This window comes from Mustela erminea, chromosome 10 (assembly GCF_009829155.1).
Source record: "Mustela erminea isolate mMusErm1 chromosome 10, mMusErm1.Pri, whole genome shotgun sequence".
NCBI classification, from domain to species: domain Eukaryota; kingdom Metazoa; phylum Chordata; class Mammalia; order Carnivora; family Mustelidae; genus Mustela; species Mustela erminea.
Window position 1 is genome coordinate 58,753,492 of NC_045623.1, and position 15,630 is coordinate 58,769,121.

At 38.9% G+C, this 15,630-nt stretch overlaps 1 non-coding gene across 1 annotated transcript; it reads left to right on the forward strand.

The window, feature by feature from the left end:
• Window positions 1-3,317: 3,317 nt before the first annotated feature.
• Window positions 3,318-3,456, forward strand: LOC116568300. The gene has a single exon (XR_004276539.1). It is a non-coding gene; the product is annotated as a U4 spliceosomal RNA (small nuclear RNA).
• The last annotated feature ends 12,174 nt before the right edge of the window (window positions 3,457-15,630 follow it).

The window sequence follows — 15,630 nt, forward strand, 5'->3', positions numbered from 1 at the left end:
GTTGTGTGACTATCTTGGGCTCAGGTCATGATCCGAGACTTCCAGGATCGTGTCTGGCATCAGGCTCCCAGCTCCTTTGGGAGTCTGCTTCTCCCTCTGACCTTCTCCTCTCTCATATTCTCTCTCCCTCATTCTCTCTCAGATAAATAAATAAAATCTTTTTTTAAAAAAAATCTAATTTGGTGTTCATATGTTGGCAACCACAAGAAACTACCACCTGAATTCCCAGACAACCTGCACCATAACTATTTCTGCCCTGAATTCTAATGCCAGATGTAAAACTAACTAGCTGTATAAAAAAGGCTCAATCAGTATTTTGTTGCTTTCATATCCTTATCTCTCAAGTAGGATTTTAAAAAATGAACTATCAGCCCTGCTGGGTTGTTTTGAGGATTAAATTAAATACTCAAAGCAAATATTGATCTGAAAAACATTGTTTTTACGAAGGAGTCCTTTGTTAAAATCTTACTATGGAAGTTAAGAAATAAAACACAGAGAAGTCAAATTGCCCTGGTTGAAGACGATATACATATGAAGCCCATCATACAAATTTAAAATGTTACTGTTGCTCCTTCTCATGTTTATTAGGGAAATAAATACAAGAACAAGTTTTTTAAAAAAAGAATAAGAATCACTAACAATTCCACTGCATAGAGAATTATGGGTAGACTATATTTTTCCAAACCCTAAAGATTATCTTCAAACAAACTTGAGCAAGTGACTGGTTGAAGAGAGTGAAGTCTTTTCCCATGGTAACATGGGGCTGGCCTCAGTGAGATTCTAGGCCACGGGTCAAAGTAAGGAAGGCAGATTTCATCAAGTCCAGGAGGCAATGAAACACATGGCCAGAAAGAGGAGACAAAGGCCAGAAGCTGCTAGAGAAGGAATCTGAATAAAGAGCCAGACTGAAGGAAACCTAGAGAGCCTGGATAATAGTTACAAACACGACTAGAGTTCTTTTAACGTGTTTTTCATCGGCTAGCAGCTATAACTTCTTAGTTCAGTCAGACTAGTGTGAAGAGTCAGTGATACCAATGGAATTAAACTTAAGAATGTGGCCATTTGTTAAACTTACAAAACTGTCACTGAATTTTTAGTTAAAAAGATTGCTATAGGGGAACCTGGGTAACTCAGTCTGTTGAGCATGGAACTCTTGTTTTCTGCTCAGGTCATGATCTCAGGGTCATGAGATTGAGCACCAGGTTGGGCTCTGTGCTGAGCCTGGAGCCTGCTTACGATTCTCTCTCTTCCTCTCTCCCTTTCTTCTCCCCCAAAATGTTCATGTGCACTCTCTCTATTTATTAAAAAAAGAAAAGAAAAGAAACCCACCATGTTAATTTGAATGTACTTTGAATTATAAGGGCAAAAGAAAGATAATTTTTGTACATTTTATTTATTTATTTGACAGAGAGAGACACAGCAAGAGACGAACACAAGCAGAGGGAGTGAGAGAGGGAGAAGCAGGCTTCCTGCTGAGTAGGGAGCTGAGGTAACTCGGGGCTCCATCCTAGGACCCTGGGGTCATGACCTGAGCCGAAGACAGACACCTAATGACTGAGCCACCCAGGTGCCTCTGTACATTTTTTTTCCATGTAATTGGGATAGTTTTCAAAATTCTGCAAATAAATGGTAATTGTAAATTAAGGCATTAAGAATTTATTGGAAAAAAAAGAAAAAAGAATTTATTGGTAAATAATGTATATATCCCCATTCCAAGAAATACAACAAGTGAATAAGGTTAAAATAAATGCTTTAAAGTTAAAAAAAAAAAAAAAAGAATATGATTAGGGTGAAAATTTCCAAATACCCCTACATTCTCCTACTTTCTTATGACTCCAGGGCAAGAGAAGGAATATAACTTGAAAGAAAGAAATATGGTAATGCTCAAATAAATTAAGGTTTTCCCATACTAGTTAGTTATAAACATTATTATTATTTGATCTTGTTTCCCTTTTTTACCAACTCTATAAAGAGATATTCAAATATTAAGGCTATATATGATTCTGATTATCAGGTTAAAACATTTGTCTAGAAACTTTCAACTTATGCATGTAAAGGTTCAAAACCTTTCAGAAATATTTGATGATTGTTCCACATCTTTCATTACCCTCCTGCACATCTTTAACCATTCTTTCCTACAGAAGTCCCTGATACATGCAGATTGGGCTAAATGTTCAATCTGTGCTCCACGCCCCTCTATGTATACTTCCATCATTTCTACTTACCACCTGTGTTGAAATTATCTATTTATAATCTGTCTCTTTGGCTGAACTGTAAGCTCGTATGGAAATCCTCCATAAGCCACAGAGGGGATTGAGTACCCTTATTATAAGGGTCCACAATTCCCCTTTGTTTTTCTTCTTCTTTTTTTTAAAGAAATACTAGTACCTCATAAATGTTTCATAATTTTTTAAGATTTATTTTAAAGTGGAGCGGGGCAGAGGAAGAAGGAAAGTCTTTATTTATTTATTTATTTTTAAGATTTTATGTATTTATTTGTCAGAGGGAGAGAGAAAGAAAGTGACAGGCAGAGGGAGAAGCAGACCCTCTACTAAGGAAGGAGCCTGATTTGTGACTTGATCCCAGGACTCTGAGATCAGGACCTGACCTAAAGGGTATAAGGCAGATACCCAATCAACTGAGCCACCCAGGAACCATATGGTTGAGAGAGTCTTTTTTTTTTTTTTTTTTGACAGAGAGAGGGATCACAAGTAGGCAGAGAGGCAGGCAGAGAGAGGGGGTAAAGCAGGCTCTCCACGGAGTGGGGAGCCTGATATGGGGCCCAATCCCAGGACCCTGAGATCATGACCTGAGCCTTTTTTTTTTTTTAAAGATTTATTTATTTATTTGACAGACAGAGATCACAAGTAGGCAGAGAGGCAGACAGAGAGAGAGGAGGAAGCAGGCTTCCTACTGAGCAGAGAGCCCGATGTGGGGCTCGATCCCAGGACCCTGGGATCATGACCTGAACCGAAAGCAGAGACTTTAACCCACTGAGCCACCCAGGTGCCCCTGGTTGAGAGAGTCTTAAGCCAACTTCATGCTGAGTGCAGAGCCCAATGCGGGGATTGATCTCATGACCCTAAGATCACAACCTGAGCCAAAACCAAGAGTCAGCCACTTAACCGACTGCACCACCCAGGCAACCCTCTCTGGGTTTTCTTTGTAACACTGAAGGGTGTGATTATTTTTGTAACGGTGGTGGTAATTATCACTCTCCAGTACACTATACCATTATGGTTGAAGCTTTCCCTCACACACCACTATCACTTTCCTCACTGCATTCTCTCTATTTTCAAAATAGAATTCTATTTTCAAGCTTTGTGCAGTGGCAGTATCGTAGCCAATGAGGTTTATCTGAGGCGCGATTATTGCTAATTGAAAAAGATTATTTGAAAAAAACAAAAAGAAGACAATTGGGTGCCTCTTACTTCTTTATTTACAACAATAATTTATCAGGGCACCTAGACGGCTCAGTCAGTTAAGCGTCCGTCTGCCTTTGGCTCACTCAAGTCATGATCCCAGGGTCCTGGGATGGAGCCTGGCAACAGGCTCCCTGCTCAGCAGGGAGTCTGCTTCTCCCTCTGCTCCTCCCCTATTTATGCTCTCTTTCTCTCTCAAATAAATAAATAAAAACTAAAAAATAAAATAAAAACTAAAACAATAGCTTATTTTTGTACAGAGCTTTAAAAATCAAATACTATTATAATACAATGAAGTAAAGCACTACATACATTGTTTCTCCTCCACTACTCTCAATTCCCACTTTTAAAACAAAACATTTTTTCCATTATGGTAGCTAAATATTCTTCTGGTACTTGTTTCCATCTTCTTAAATAACATCCATGATTGTATTTCCTTTCTTCTATAATTTTTTCTTTTGGAATTAATAATTATCTTTACTGTTTGCTCAGTTTTCTATGTTCCTATAACTAATTCATCCTCAAAAATTCCTCCAGAATTATAAATTTCCTCTCATAATTTTCAAATACATCAGGTTTTTTTTTTTAATTTATTTATCTCATGGCAACATCCCTTGTGAAGCCTTCTGCTCTCCAGTCCCAACAGGAATAGATTTTTCCCTACCAATATTCAAATATGGCTCTGAGATCTCCAGCCCTGTGCTGAGGATTCTTTCTCCTTCCTATGTTGGATCTCCTATTTTCTAGGTGTCATATCTTCTTCCTTATTTTGCTCTCTTGTTTTGTGGAACACATTCTGCAGTATACATGTTAGATACAATCTTTAAAAACGTGGACATCTACAAATGTCTTTATTCTATCCTCACTCTTGAATGAAAGTTTGGCTGAGTATAGAATGGTAGGTTGAAACTATTTTCCTTGGAATTCTGAAGACATTGATTAGTTGTCTTCTGTATGATGGAAAGAGACAATTCCTTTCTAATTCTAGCTCTGTTTGTGGCCTCCCTTTTCGCTCTTTGAAAATGTTTAGGAACTTTTTTTTGTCTCTTGTAAATAAAAATTCATATGAGATCCCTTGGTGTGGGTCTTTCTAAATCTATTGTGCTTAGCATTTAGTGAGTGTTCCTACTCTGGAAACTCATGTCTTTCAATTGTGGGAATTGCTCTTAATTACTACTTTGATCGTCTCCCCTCTGTTTTCTCTATCCTTCCTTTCTGAAACTTTTATTATTTAGATGTTGAATTGTCTTTAATTTTCTTCTCTTTTCTATTTCCCATTCTTTTTTATTTTTTGATTCTACTTTCTCAGAGATTTCCTTCAATTTTATCTTCAAATTCCCGAGCCTTTGGGATTCCACAGCCATGAATCAGTTTGTTGTTATTAACTTTACCTCTGCAAGTTCAGATTTTAACTTTCTTTAGATTGGAATATTCATTCTCACTTCATCTACTTGTTCATCACTTGTTCATCTACTTCCATGCTTCAAATTTTGTTATATTTTCTCCTTTCCCACTCTCTTAACTCTTCTTGTTTATGTCTTCATAAGGATTTCAAGAGAAACCTGTGGTGAACAAATGTGTTCATTCTATCATGAATAATAAGGACCTTTTTTCTTGTTCACTAAAATAGCCATGCTTCTTCTTAAGGCAACAGTTCTGAGTTACAAGGAAAAGATCAAGTACAAGAAAGTATAGAAAAGAAAAATACCCCACAGATACGAATATTTCAAGATATTACCTTATAACATTTCCAAGAGTGCTGGAGCTAGCTTATACTAGCTCAAAAGAATAATGGTTTTATTTTTTAAAATGCTGTGAGCCAGTTTTTAAACACCATTTTTTAAAAAAAGATTTTATTTATTTATTTGAGAGAGAGAGAGTGAGAAAACATGAAAGGGGAGGAAGGTCAGAGCAGGGAGCCTGAGTGAGACGTGATCCTGGGACTCCAGAATCATGACCCAAGCCAAAGGCAATAGCTTAACCACTGAACCACCCAGGTACCCCGTAAATACCATTATTAAAAATCAAATTAAAGGAGCGTCTGTGAGGCTCAATGGGTAAAACGTCTGCTTTTGGCTTGGGTCATGACCTCAGGGTTCTGGGATCAAGCCCCATGTTGGATTCCCTGCTCAGTGGCGAGTCTGCTTCTCCCTCTTCCTCCTCCTGTTTGTGCTCTCTCTCTCTCAAATAAACAATAAAGTGCTTTTTAAAATTTTTAAAAAATAAAAATAAATAAATTTATAATGCTTATTGTATCTTATAACTTACAATGAAATGAATTATATCAAAAATAGATCCTAAATTAACTTATTTTAGTGAATTTTACTATTATTTATGTTTTTGAAGTTATTTACATCTATCTTTTATATGGTGGAAATAATATATAATCTCTTTCCAACCGCATATTTAGGAAAATCATATTAGAAGTGAAAGTGGCAATACTGGCAGTATTTTTATCACAGAAATAAGAAAATGCTACAATAAGGGTTAATACTGTTCTTTCCCTCCTCTATAGACTTAAGAAAGTGATAAAGAGGGGTGCCAGGGTGGATTAGTTGGTTAACTGTCCAAATCTTGGTTTCAACTCAGGTCATGGTCTCAAGGTTGTAAGATTGAGATCAGCATTAGGCTCTGCACTGGGCATGGAGCCTGCTTAGGATTCTCTCTCTCTCTCTCTCTCTCCCTCTCATGCTCTCTCTTTCTAATATATATATATATGAAGAAAATGATAAAGAAGTATATTAATAGTATAAACAAATTAAGCACCTGGGTGGCTCAGTTGGTTAAGTGTGTGCCTTTGGTCCTGGGATTGAACCCCAAGTCGGGCTCTCTGCTCACTGTGGAGTCTACTCCTCTCTCTTCATCTGCACCTTCCCAGGCTTTGTGCTCTGCTCACTCTCGCTCACTCTTTCTCTCAAATAAATAAATAAATAAAATCTTTTTTAAAAATACAAATTAAAATTAAAAGTGTGTTTTGTCTGTAAGAGTTAGGTTGTCAATAGCACAAAAAAAATGAGTATATATTCTTTCAGTATTTGAAAACGATTATCTCATTCAAGAAGAAATCACTCAGTCATTGACAAACAAGTGACATTCTTCTCCTTTGTTCCACTTCACCTTAATCTTTAACTTAAAATATTGACCAACATTCAGGAGTAATCACACTCATTTGTCAATTACAGCCATAGGTCTGCCATGGATTCAAAAGTTCTGCAACAATCAACAAAATCATTTAGTGAGAACTGACTGGCTGTAATGACTTCACAATAAAGTGTATATTATTATCTATAAATTTTGGCTACACATTATTTATCTTAATAAAATTTAATACATGCACACTTTTAAAATTTATTTTGTAGTGAGCTAGTTCTTTTTTTTTTTTTTAAGATTTTATTTATTTATTTGACAGGCAGAGATCACAAGTAGGCAGAGAGGCAGGCAGAGAGAGAGGAAGAAGCAGGCTCCCTGCTGAGCAGAGAGCCCGATGTGGGGCTCGATCCCAGGACCCTGGGATCATGACCTGAGCCGAAGGCACCCAGGCGCCCCAGTAGTGAGCTAGTTCTTAAACATGTATTAATACATGTATTAATACATCACTGTCTATAACTTTCTCTATATTATAAATTCCTTCAATGCAGTAACTCTTTTTGTTTGATTCCTCAGGCCTTACAAGGTTTCTATTATGTATTAGATACTCCATAAACATTTATTGAATGAGTGGATGAAAGCTCAAGAATCTTGCCTTATTCATTTTTATATCCAAGAACTAGCACAGTGCCTGACACAGCTCAAGTCCTGAAAAAAAAAAAAAGTTGTTGACCTGAACTGAACTTGAGCCATATTCCCCTAATTCTGAAAACAATCCCATGGCAATCAAACATACCAAGAAAAGAGTGAGATGGTTTATTTTTTCAGGCACAAGGCTTGTTTTCATAGTTGCTTTGTAAGTTAAGTCACTAGCTGCAGTAAGTCCAGGATGAAAGCCAGATATCCTGATTCCTGAAACAGTGCCCTATTCATTAGTTCCCCTGTTTCTCAGGGGCACCAGTATTTTCTGACACTAATGTTGGGCAGGAGAGCTGGTTACTGGCTTTGTGGCTACAAGATTTTTACTTAAGATAAGTGACAATAAACAGAGTCACGAGGAATCAGATAAAGATGTCTACCATTTAATAGAGTACACACTATGCTCACTATAAAACTCTGCTTTAAACTCAGTAGCTGGTTTCTCTCAAAAAAACTGTTAAGGTAGGAACTCTCCTTAAATTACAGATGAAGACATTGAGTTTCAGAGAGGTTTGTGGACTTGCCTAAAGCTCAGAGACGCTTAGCAGGGATACTGGTTTCAAAACAGTTTCGTCTTTTTTTTTTCTTTTTTTAAGACTAATTTATTTTAGAGAGAGGAGGGGAGGGGCAGAAGGAGAGTCTTAAGCAGAGCACGGAGCCCAAAATGGGGTTCAATCTCATGACCCTGAGATCACTACCTGAGCCGAGACCAAGAGTCTGACGTTTAACCGACTGAGCCATCCAGACAAATCCCTGTACATTTTAATTGGACAATGTTTCTTTTTTTTTTTAAGGTTTTATTTATTTATTTGACAGAGAGAAATCACAAGTAGATGGAGAGGCAGGCAGAGAGAGAGAGAGAGGGAAGCAGGCTCCCTGCTGAGCAGAGAGCCCGATGCGGGACTCAATCCCAGGACCCTGAGATCATGACCTGAGCCGAAGGCAGCGGCTTAACCCACTGAGCCACCCAGGCGCCCCTTGGACAATGTTTCTTAACCATCAACTGTTTGTACACCATTGCTCATGTACCACTTTCAGGATTCACATGACAATTGTGTTATCATTTATTTCATATTTTTCTTGGAGCTTTTTTTGTTTAGCCTAATCTGAAATAATAAAATCCATGAAATGATAGGTTAATACATTGTCATACTTTCTTAATACATATTAAGGGAACAATTTTTATAATAAAAAATTTGCCAGCTTACCAGCTACAATGACCTTGGGTACTGTCAGAGACAGATACTTCCCTGAGGCAAACATTGCTTTTTACAATGCTGCAGATTTAACTTGTTCTGCAGTAGGAGCAAGGGTGATGGTCATATTTTTTTTGTTTGCTTTCTGTTTCCATCTTGAAATAAAAAGAAATAAATCAATCTGTTTTACTGGAAGGGGGGAGGCTGACTCATACTTCCTTGAGCAATTTCCCATTGCACAAAACAAGCTTTACAAAAGCTTATTCCAGGGTCACTGAAACCTTCCAGGCAACTGAATTGGAATGAAACTTGGCTAAGATTACTAAATATCACCAGTGTTAGACAATTGAAGGTTTTTGTAGCAAAAACAGAATTCAAGAAAAATAAAACCAAATTGTTGGAAAGCACCTACAGTGACAGTCACACAGAATTCAAAAATCTAAGAAAAGCTTCTTGGCATTTTGCTGCCCCAGCTGGAGTTGATAGAATTGATTCTATTCTTTCCTCTAAGTAAGTTGGAGGAGGAAGTTGTTGGATTGTCTTTCTTTGCTTTTGAGTGGGAGGACTAACTAATACAGCATTATCAGAGATAATGGCAGAAGGAAAAAGGGGGGAAATATTTGAACTGCTGAAAAACTAAATTCATATCTTTGTGGAAGAACCCAGATTTGGCGAAGTAGACAATTTGTAATGCTGTCCAATACATTTCAGAGAAAAAAAAATTAAAGGAGCATCAGAAATTAGAACAGCCAAGACCACAGTGATAAATAGTACAGTTTTTTTTTTAATTTGTGAAATATAAATGTCTACTTTTGGTTCAGTTTTAATCTATCCCTTTTATAGTGCAGCAAGTCCCTCCACAATATGGTTTTTACCACAATATTCAGTCTTCTCCTTATCTCAAAATACTACACCAGAACAGAGGCCCAGGGTCACTGACATGAGGGTTTCACTTACTGCTGGACTTTAAGTAGACCAGAACTTACAAATCGTAATACTGTGTCCCTTTTATGTCTTTTTTTTTCTCCTTTTATTTCCTTTTTATTCTTAAAAAGAAAATCTCCCGTAGAATTTAGAGCTAAGAAGAGTGCTGTTTTGTTTTTGTTTTGTTTTGTTTTGTGAAAACAGAATCTTTCACAATAGTGAGAACTTCATGATGAAGTGTTTTCATCTTGCCCTGATGGTGTGGCTAGCAACCTAAATGATAAATTAAATAATTAATAATTAAATAATTATTAAATTATTATTACTAACTTTATTAAATTAAATAATTATTTACATTAAATTATTTACATTTAATTTATTTAAATTGCTATAGAATCTTCACAAAAGAATGAGAATCTTCACAAAAGAATCTTCCTTGCTTCCTCGGGAAGAGTCTGAGGGTTGGAGAGGGCAGGGTAGCCAGGACTTTGTGTTCTATTTGGTAGAGTCTAGGCTTCCCTCACCTAGTTAAGAAAACATTGTTTTTTGAGACTTGCTGAGTTGGCCTAAAAGACGAGAACTTCCAGTATTAAGAGAGAAGGGACTGGCGCAGAGATGGATTATATCCAGAGTGGGCAGTTAGGCTGTGCTAGGTCCTCTAGCTGTGGGCCTCCTCATTCTGCTTTCTCACAGTGGCCTGGACGCGGCAGGAATGTTGTTGAGCGTGGCTTTCTGTGTATCTGGGGACTGAGCACTAAGCTGTAATCATCCCTGTAGTGAAAATTCCAGCTGCCAAATTCGGCAGAGGGAGTAGATGCTATCTTCAGCAGAGGCAACCACCCTTGAATGGAGTGTAAGAAGGGACAATGTGTATTTCAGCAGCAAATCAATGGACTGAGGACTCTCTATAACTCTCTCCTCCACATCAGTTTTCGTAAGTTACATAAGCCTTAGGTTCTTTTATAATGAATGAGGTAGGGCCTTCTAAAAATAACTATGATTGAATTACCAACCCTGATAGATAAGAGCCCAAAGGATTTAATTTAATTGAGAAAAATAATGAAATGTGGTATTTCTTACACTGTAGTTTTATAAGTTATATATTGCTGTGTAACAATATTACCACAAACTGAGTAACTTAAAATATCAGTCATTTGTTAAAGGGCTAAAACATTATTCATTTATAGGGACGCCTGGGAGGCTCAGTCAGTTAAGTGTCTGACTTTTGATTTCGGCTCGGGTCATGATTTCAGGGTCTTGAGATCAAGCCTCACTTGAGATTCTCTCTCTCCTTTTCCCGGTGCCCCTCCCCGTGCTCTCTACTCTCTCTCAATCTCTAAATAAATAAATAAAATCTTTTAAAAAATTACTCATTTATTAGGTCATAGCTTCTCTTGGTCATGAATCTGGGATGGCTTAGCCCAGTCCTCTGCTTCAGGGTCTCTCACAAGGCTGCCATCAGGTCTAATCAGGGTTGGGCTGGTCTCTCATCTAGGGTTTGACTGGGGAAGGATCTACTAAAGTTTGCTTCATTGTTAGCAGCATTCAACACCTTGTCATCTATTGGACTGAGGGCCTCAGACCCTGTGCAGTTGAGGAGAAGCTGTCCTCAGTTCCTTGTTGCATGGGCCTTTCCATAAGGTGACTTACTTCATCAAAGCCAGTAAGTCAGAGAGTCCATAGAGAAAATCCGCTAGCAATATCAAAGTTACAGTCTTCTGTAATGCAATGACAGAGGTTACTAACATTGCATCACCTTTGACATATTCTATTGGTTAGAAGCAAGTCACAGGCCCTGCCTATACTCAAGGAGAAGGATTTACACAAAGGCATGAATACCAGGAAGTGAGGATAATTTGGGGCCATCTTTGTGTCTAAATGCAAATTACTGAACAATTTTATACCTGTTAACACTAAGATGTTCATAGAAAATTGTGTGATTTAAATACAGTAATTTAGGGGCATCTGGGTGGCTCAGTGGGTTAAGCTGCTGCCTTCAGCTCAGGTCATGATCTCAGGGTCCTGGGATCGAGCCCCGCATCGGACTCTCTGCTCAGCAGGGAGCCAGCTTCCCCTTCTCTCTCTGCCTGCCTCTCTGCCTACTTGTGATCTCTCTCTCTCTGTAAAATAAATAAATAAAATCTTTAAAAAAAATACAGTAATTTATGTTTACCCCAATGGTTGTCATGTTAGTATTCTTCTTTTTCTTAGCCTTTATTTTCTTTTATTTATAGTATAGTACTTTCCTATATGTGCCTTTTTAAAACCTTTCTCAAATATTTTGTGGAAAAGGGTCTTTATAAATAAACATACTTAACACACTAATATAGACTATATGCTCATATACCCGCGAATATTCATACATTGAAACCTAATCCCAAATGTGATAGTATTTGAAGTTTTTTGGAGGTGTTAGGTCATGAGGGCAGAGCCTTCAGGACTGGGATTAGTGCCCTTATAAAGGACTCCAGAGATTTCCTTGCCTCTTCTGCATGTGAAAATTCAGAGAGAAGATGGCCATCTATGAACCAGGAAGTAGCTCTCAGACACTGAATCTACCAATACCTTGACCCTTGGACTTCCTAGCCTCAAGAACTTTGATAAATAAGTATTTATTATTTGAGCTACACATTCTATGATATTTTTGTTATAGCAGCCCAAATGGAATAGGACACATACTTAACACAGAAGTAACCACTTTATTAAAAGGGGAAGCTCAGTCCTAAAATATGTAATATGCAATATTTACTAAAATGAGGAAAAATCTGCATAAAATAAATATGAAAAACTTACCAACTTTATTCATAGTAAGAGAAAAGTATATTAAAACTCACTGATAGGGTGCCTGGGTGACTCAGTCGTTAAGTGTCCGCCTTCAGCTCAGGTCATGATCCTGGGGTCCTGGGATCGAGCCTGGCATCAGGCTCCCTGCTTTGTGGGGAGCCTGCTTTTCCCTCTCCCACTCTCCTCTGCTTGTGTTCCCTTTCTTGCTCTGTCTCTCTCTGTCAAATAAATAAATAAAATCTTAAAAAAAAAAAAATAACAGCAACAAAAAAAACCCAAACCTCACTGATATTCCAATTTTTGTAGGTTGGATGGGCAAAAATTTGAACATTGTTGGTGAGGCTTGTGGGAGAAATGGATAAGAAACAAACTTAAGTTACAATGTTAGATGTTGATAGATGCTAGGTAGAAAATTAAAGTAGGACAAAGAATTAGAGCAACAGTGTTGCTGTTTTCTATAGATTGGTCAAGATGGCCTATCTGAGAAGAAGACATTTGGGCAGAAACTGTAATGAAGTGAAGAAGTGGACCTTCTGGGATCTACAGAAAAAGCAACTGTGAGAACTCAGAAATGGGAACAGGTTTGCAAAGTTTGAGGAACTGGAAGAAAGCCAGAGTGGCTGAGGCACAGTGAGCAAGGAGAAGAATGATGGGAAACAAAGTTGGAGAGAGAGTCAAGGGTCAGATTAGGGAGTGTTCTGTAGACCATGATAAAAAAACTATTTCATTCTGTGAACTGAGGCCATTTGGGGGTTGAGAGCAGGAAAGCGATACTGTAAGACTGAAGTTTTTAAAAAGAATTACTGTGATTGCTAAGAAGAGCGGTTGGTGGGGAGGAACCAGGCAACAATGGAAACAGAAACCAGTGAAGAGATTTGGTTCCTATTACGCGTGTCAAACAGAACTCTTGATTCCCAAGTCCATTCTCCACTCTTAACAGACCATTCCCCATTCTTTCCCATCTCAGCAATGGCACTACGATCCTCCAAGTTGATCACTTCTTTTTCCATATCTCTTATACCTACTTTGATCAGTAAGTTCCTCTGACGTTATCTGAAGAATGCCAATATCCATCCTCTCTTTCCATGTCCACCATCACTCTTAGTCCCAGGTATTTTCATCTCATATCTGGACAGGCATATCCTCTTTGCCTTTGCTTAACAATCTTTACAATCCGTTCTTCACCTGCAGCCAGAATGACCTTTGGAAAATATAAATCAGATCAGGACACTTGTAAGCTTGAAATCTTAAGGGTTTCATTTAGACTTAGAATAACATTGACACTTGGAGCACCTGGATGACTTAGTCAGTTAAGCGTCTGACTCTTGATTTCATCTCAGGTCATGATCTCAGTTCTGTGGGATTGAGGCCCACCTTGGACTCCTTGCTCAGCATGGAGTCTGCTTGAGATTGTCTCTCTCCTTCTGCCCCTCCCCCTGTGCTATAAAGAAAGAAAGAAGCAAAGAAAGAAAGAAAGAAAGAGGAGGAAGAGAGAAAGGAAGGACAGAAGGAAGGAGGGAAGGAGAGAAAGAAGGAAGGAAGAAGAAAGGAAAAGGAAGGAAGGAAAGAAGGAAGGAAACTTGGGGGGCGGGGAGAATAACATCGACACTATCAGTCTTTTCATAATCTGGTTTAAGAATACATCTACATATGATAGTTGTCTTTCTCTGCTTGACTTATTTCGCTAAGCATGATACGCTCTAGTTCCATCCATGTTGTCGCAAATGGCATTGGAAGGGGAGGTGAACCATGAGAGACTATGGACTCTGAAAAACAATCTGAGGGTTTTGAAGGGACGGGGGGTGGGAGGTTGGGGTACCAGCTGGTGGGTATTATAGAGGGCACGGATTGCATGGAGCACGGGGTGTGGTGCAAAAATAATGAATACTGTTATGCTGGAAATAAAAATAAATAAATAAATAAATTAAAAAAAAAAAAAAAGAATACATCTACAATTTATTTCATGCATGTGGTAGGCAGAATTTTGGCCCCCATTATCTCCATCCCTCGTATTATTCCTGTGATTGTGTTATGTTACATGGCAAAGGGGAGATTACTTGAGCTTGCGCAAGTAGAGGCAGAAGCAGAAGTCAGAGAACTTCAATACAGAAGAAAGATGTGGCTCGCCTTTGCTGGCTTTGAAGATGGAGGAAGAGGCCTTGAGCCAAGGAGTGCAGGAAGCCTCTAGACAACAGCCACCGAGGTGACGGGGACCCCAGTCCTACAACCACCAGGAACTGAACTCTACCAATAACCTGAATGGGTCTGTAAGTGAATTCTCTTCCGGAGCCTTCATGTAAGAGTCCTGTGTGTCTGGGGCACCTGGCTGGTTCAGTCAGTAGAGCGTGTGACCCTTGATCTCAGGTAACGAGTTCAAGCCCCACGTGGGGCTTAGAGCATACTTGTAAAAAATTAAAAATAAAATTAAAAAATAAGAGTACTGTCTGACCAACAACTTGCCTTCAGCTTTGTGAGAGACTCTAAGTGAAAAATGCAGCTGAGCCCACCCAGGCTTCTGACCCACAGAACTGTGAGCTAATAAATGGGCATTGAGTTTGTTGCAATTTGTTGCACCACAGTAGAAAACCAATAGAATTCAACTTTTTTTCTTGCTCACTGTCATGCCACACAGGCCACATTTCTCTTCTTCAAATATGCTAAGCTGCTTCTGCTGTAGGATCTTTACATTTAGATTTCCCTCCTCCTGAAATACTCTAATTATGACAGGCTCCTGCTCACACTTTGGGTGACAGCTTAATCACCACAATCTCAGTAAGTCTTTCACTGACTATCTTAAAAGCACCACCCTCCGCATTTATTGTCCTGTATCACTATCTTCATAGTACTAGTAGGTAGCTCTTAGTATGCAATTCCTGTGGGACACACACAGTTCTAAGCACTTCACATGGATACATTCATTTATTTAATTCATTCATTCATTTAATCTCCCCAGTGTAGAAGCCTCTTTTAGGCAAACAGACTTTAAGCAATGGAATGTAGAAAGGGCCCACAGCGACCATCTGGCCGAATACAAACAGGCCCATCTGGTGACCCATCTCAAAATATCCATAGGCCCTAACTGACCAATGGGCTACTTAGAACTAGGCACAGTTACCAAAAAAGGGAAAATTCCACAAGTCACCATACTCCTTATCTTTTCTCTTTTAGAAGCAGCCCCCACCCACTGCCTCCTGAAAGACAGCCTCTCCTCCGCTGTCCTGCCCGCCACTCCCTTGTGTGTTCAATAAACTTTGATGTCCTTTGTCCTGCGCTACTGGCTTGCACCAGATCGTCACCCCACATTTGACGGGCCCCCATCGGATCAAGAGACACCCCATTTAGATGCCACACCCAATAACCCCATGAAGTTACAAAGCAGGTACTGTCACTATCCCCATTTACAAATGAGGAAATGGAGGGGTGCCTGAGTGGCTCATTGGGTTAAGTGTCTGCCTTCTACTCAGGTCCTGTCCCCAGACCTGGGATTCAGTTGTCTTCCAGCTCCCTGCTCTGCGGGA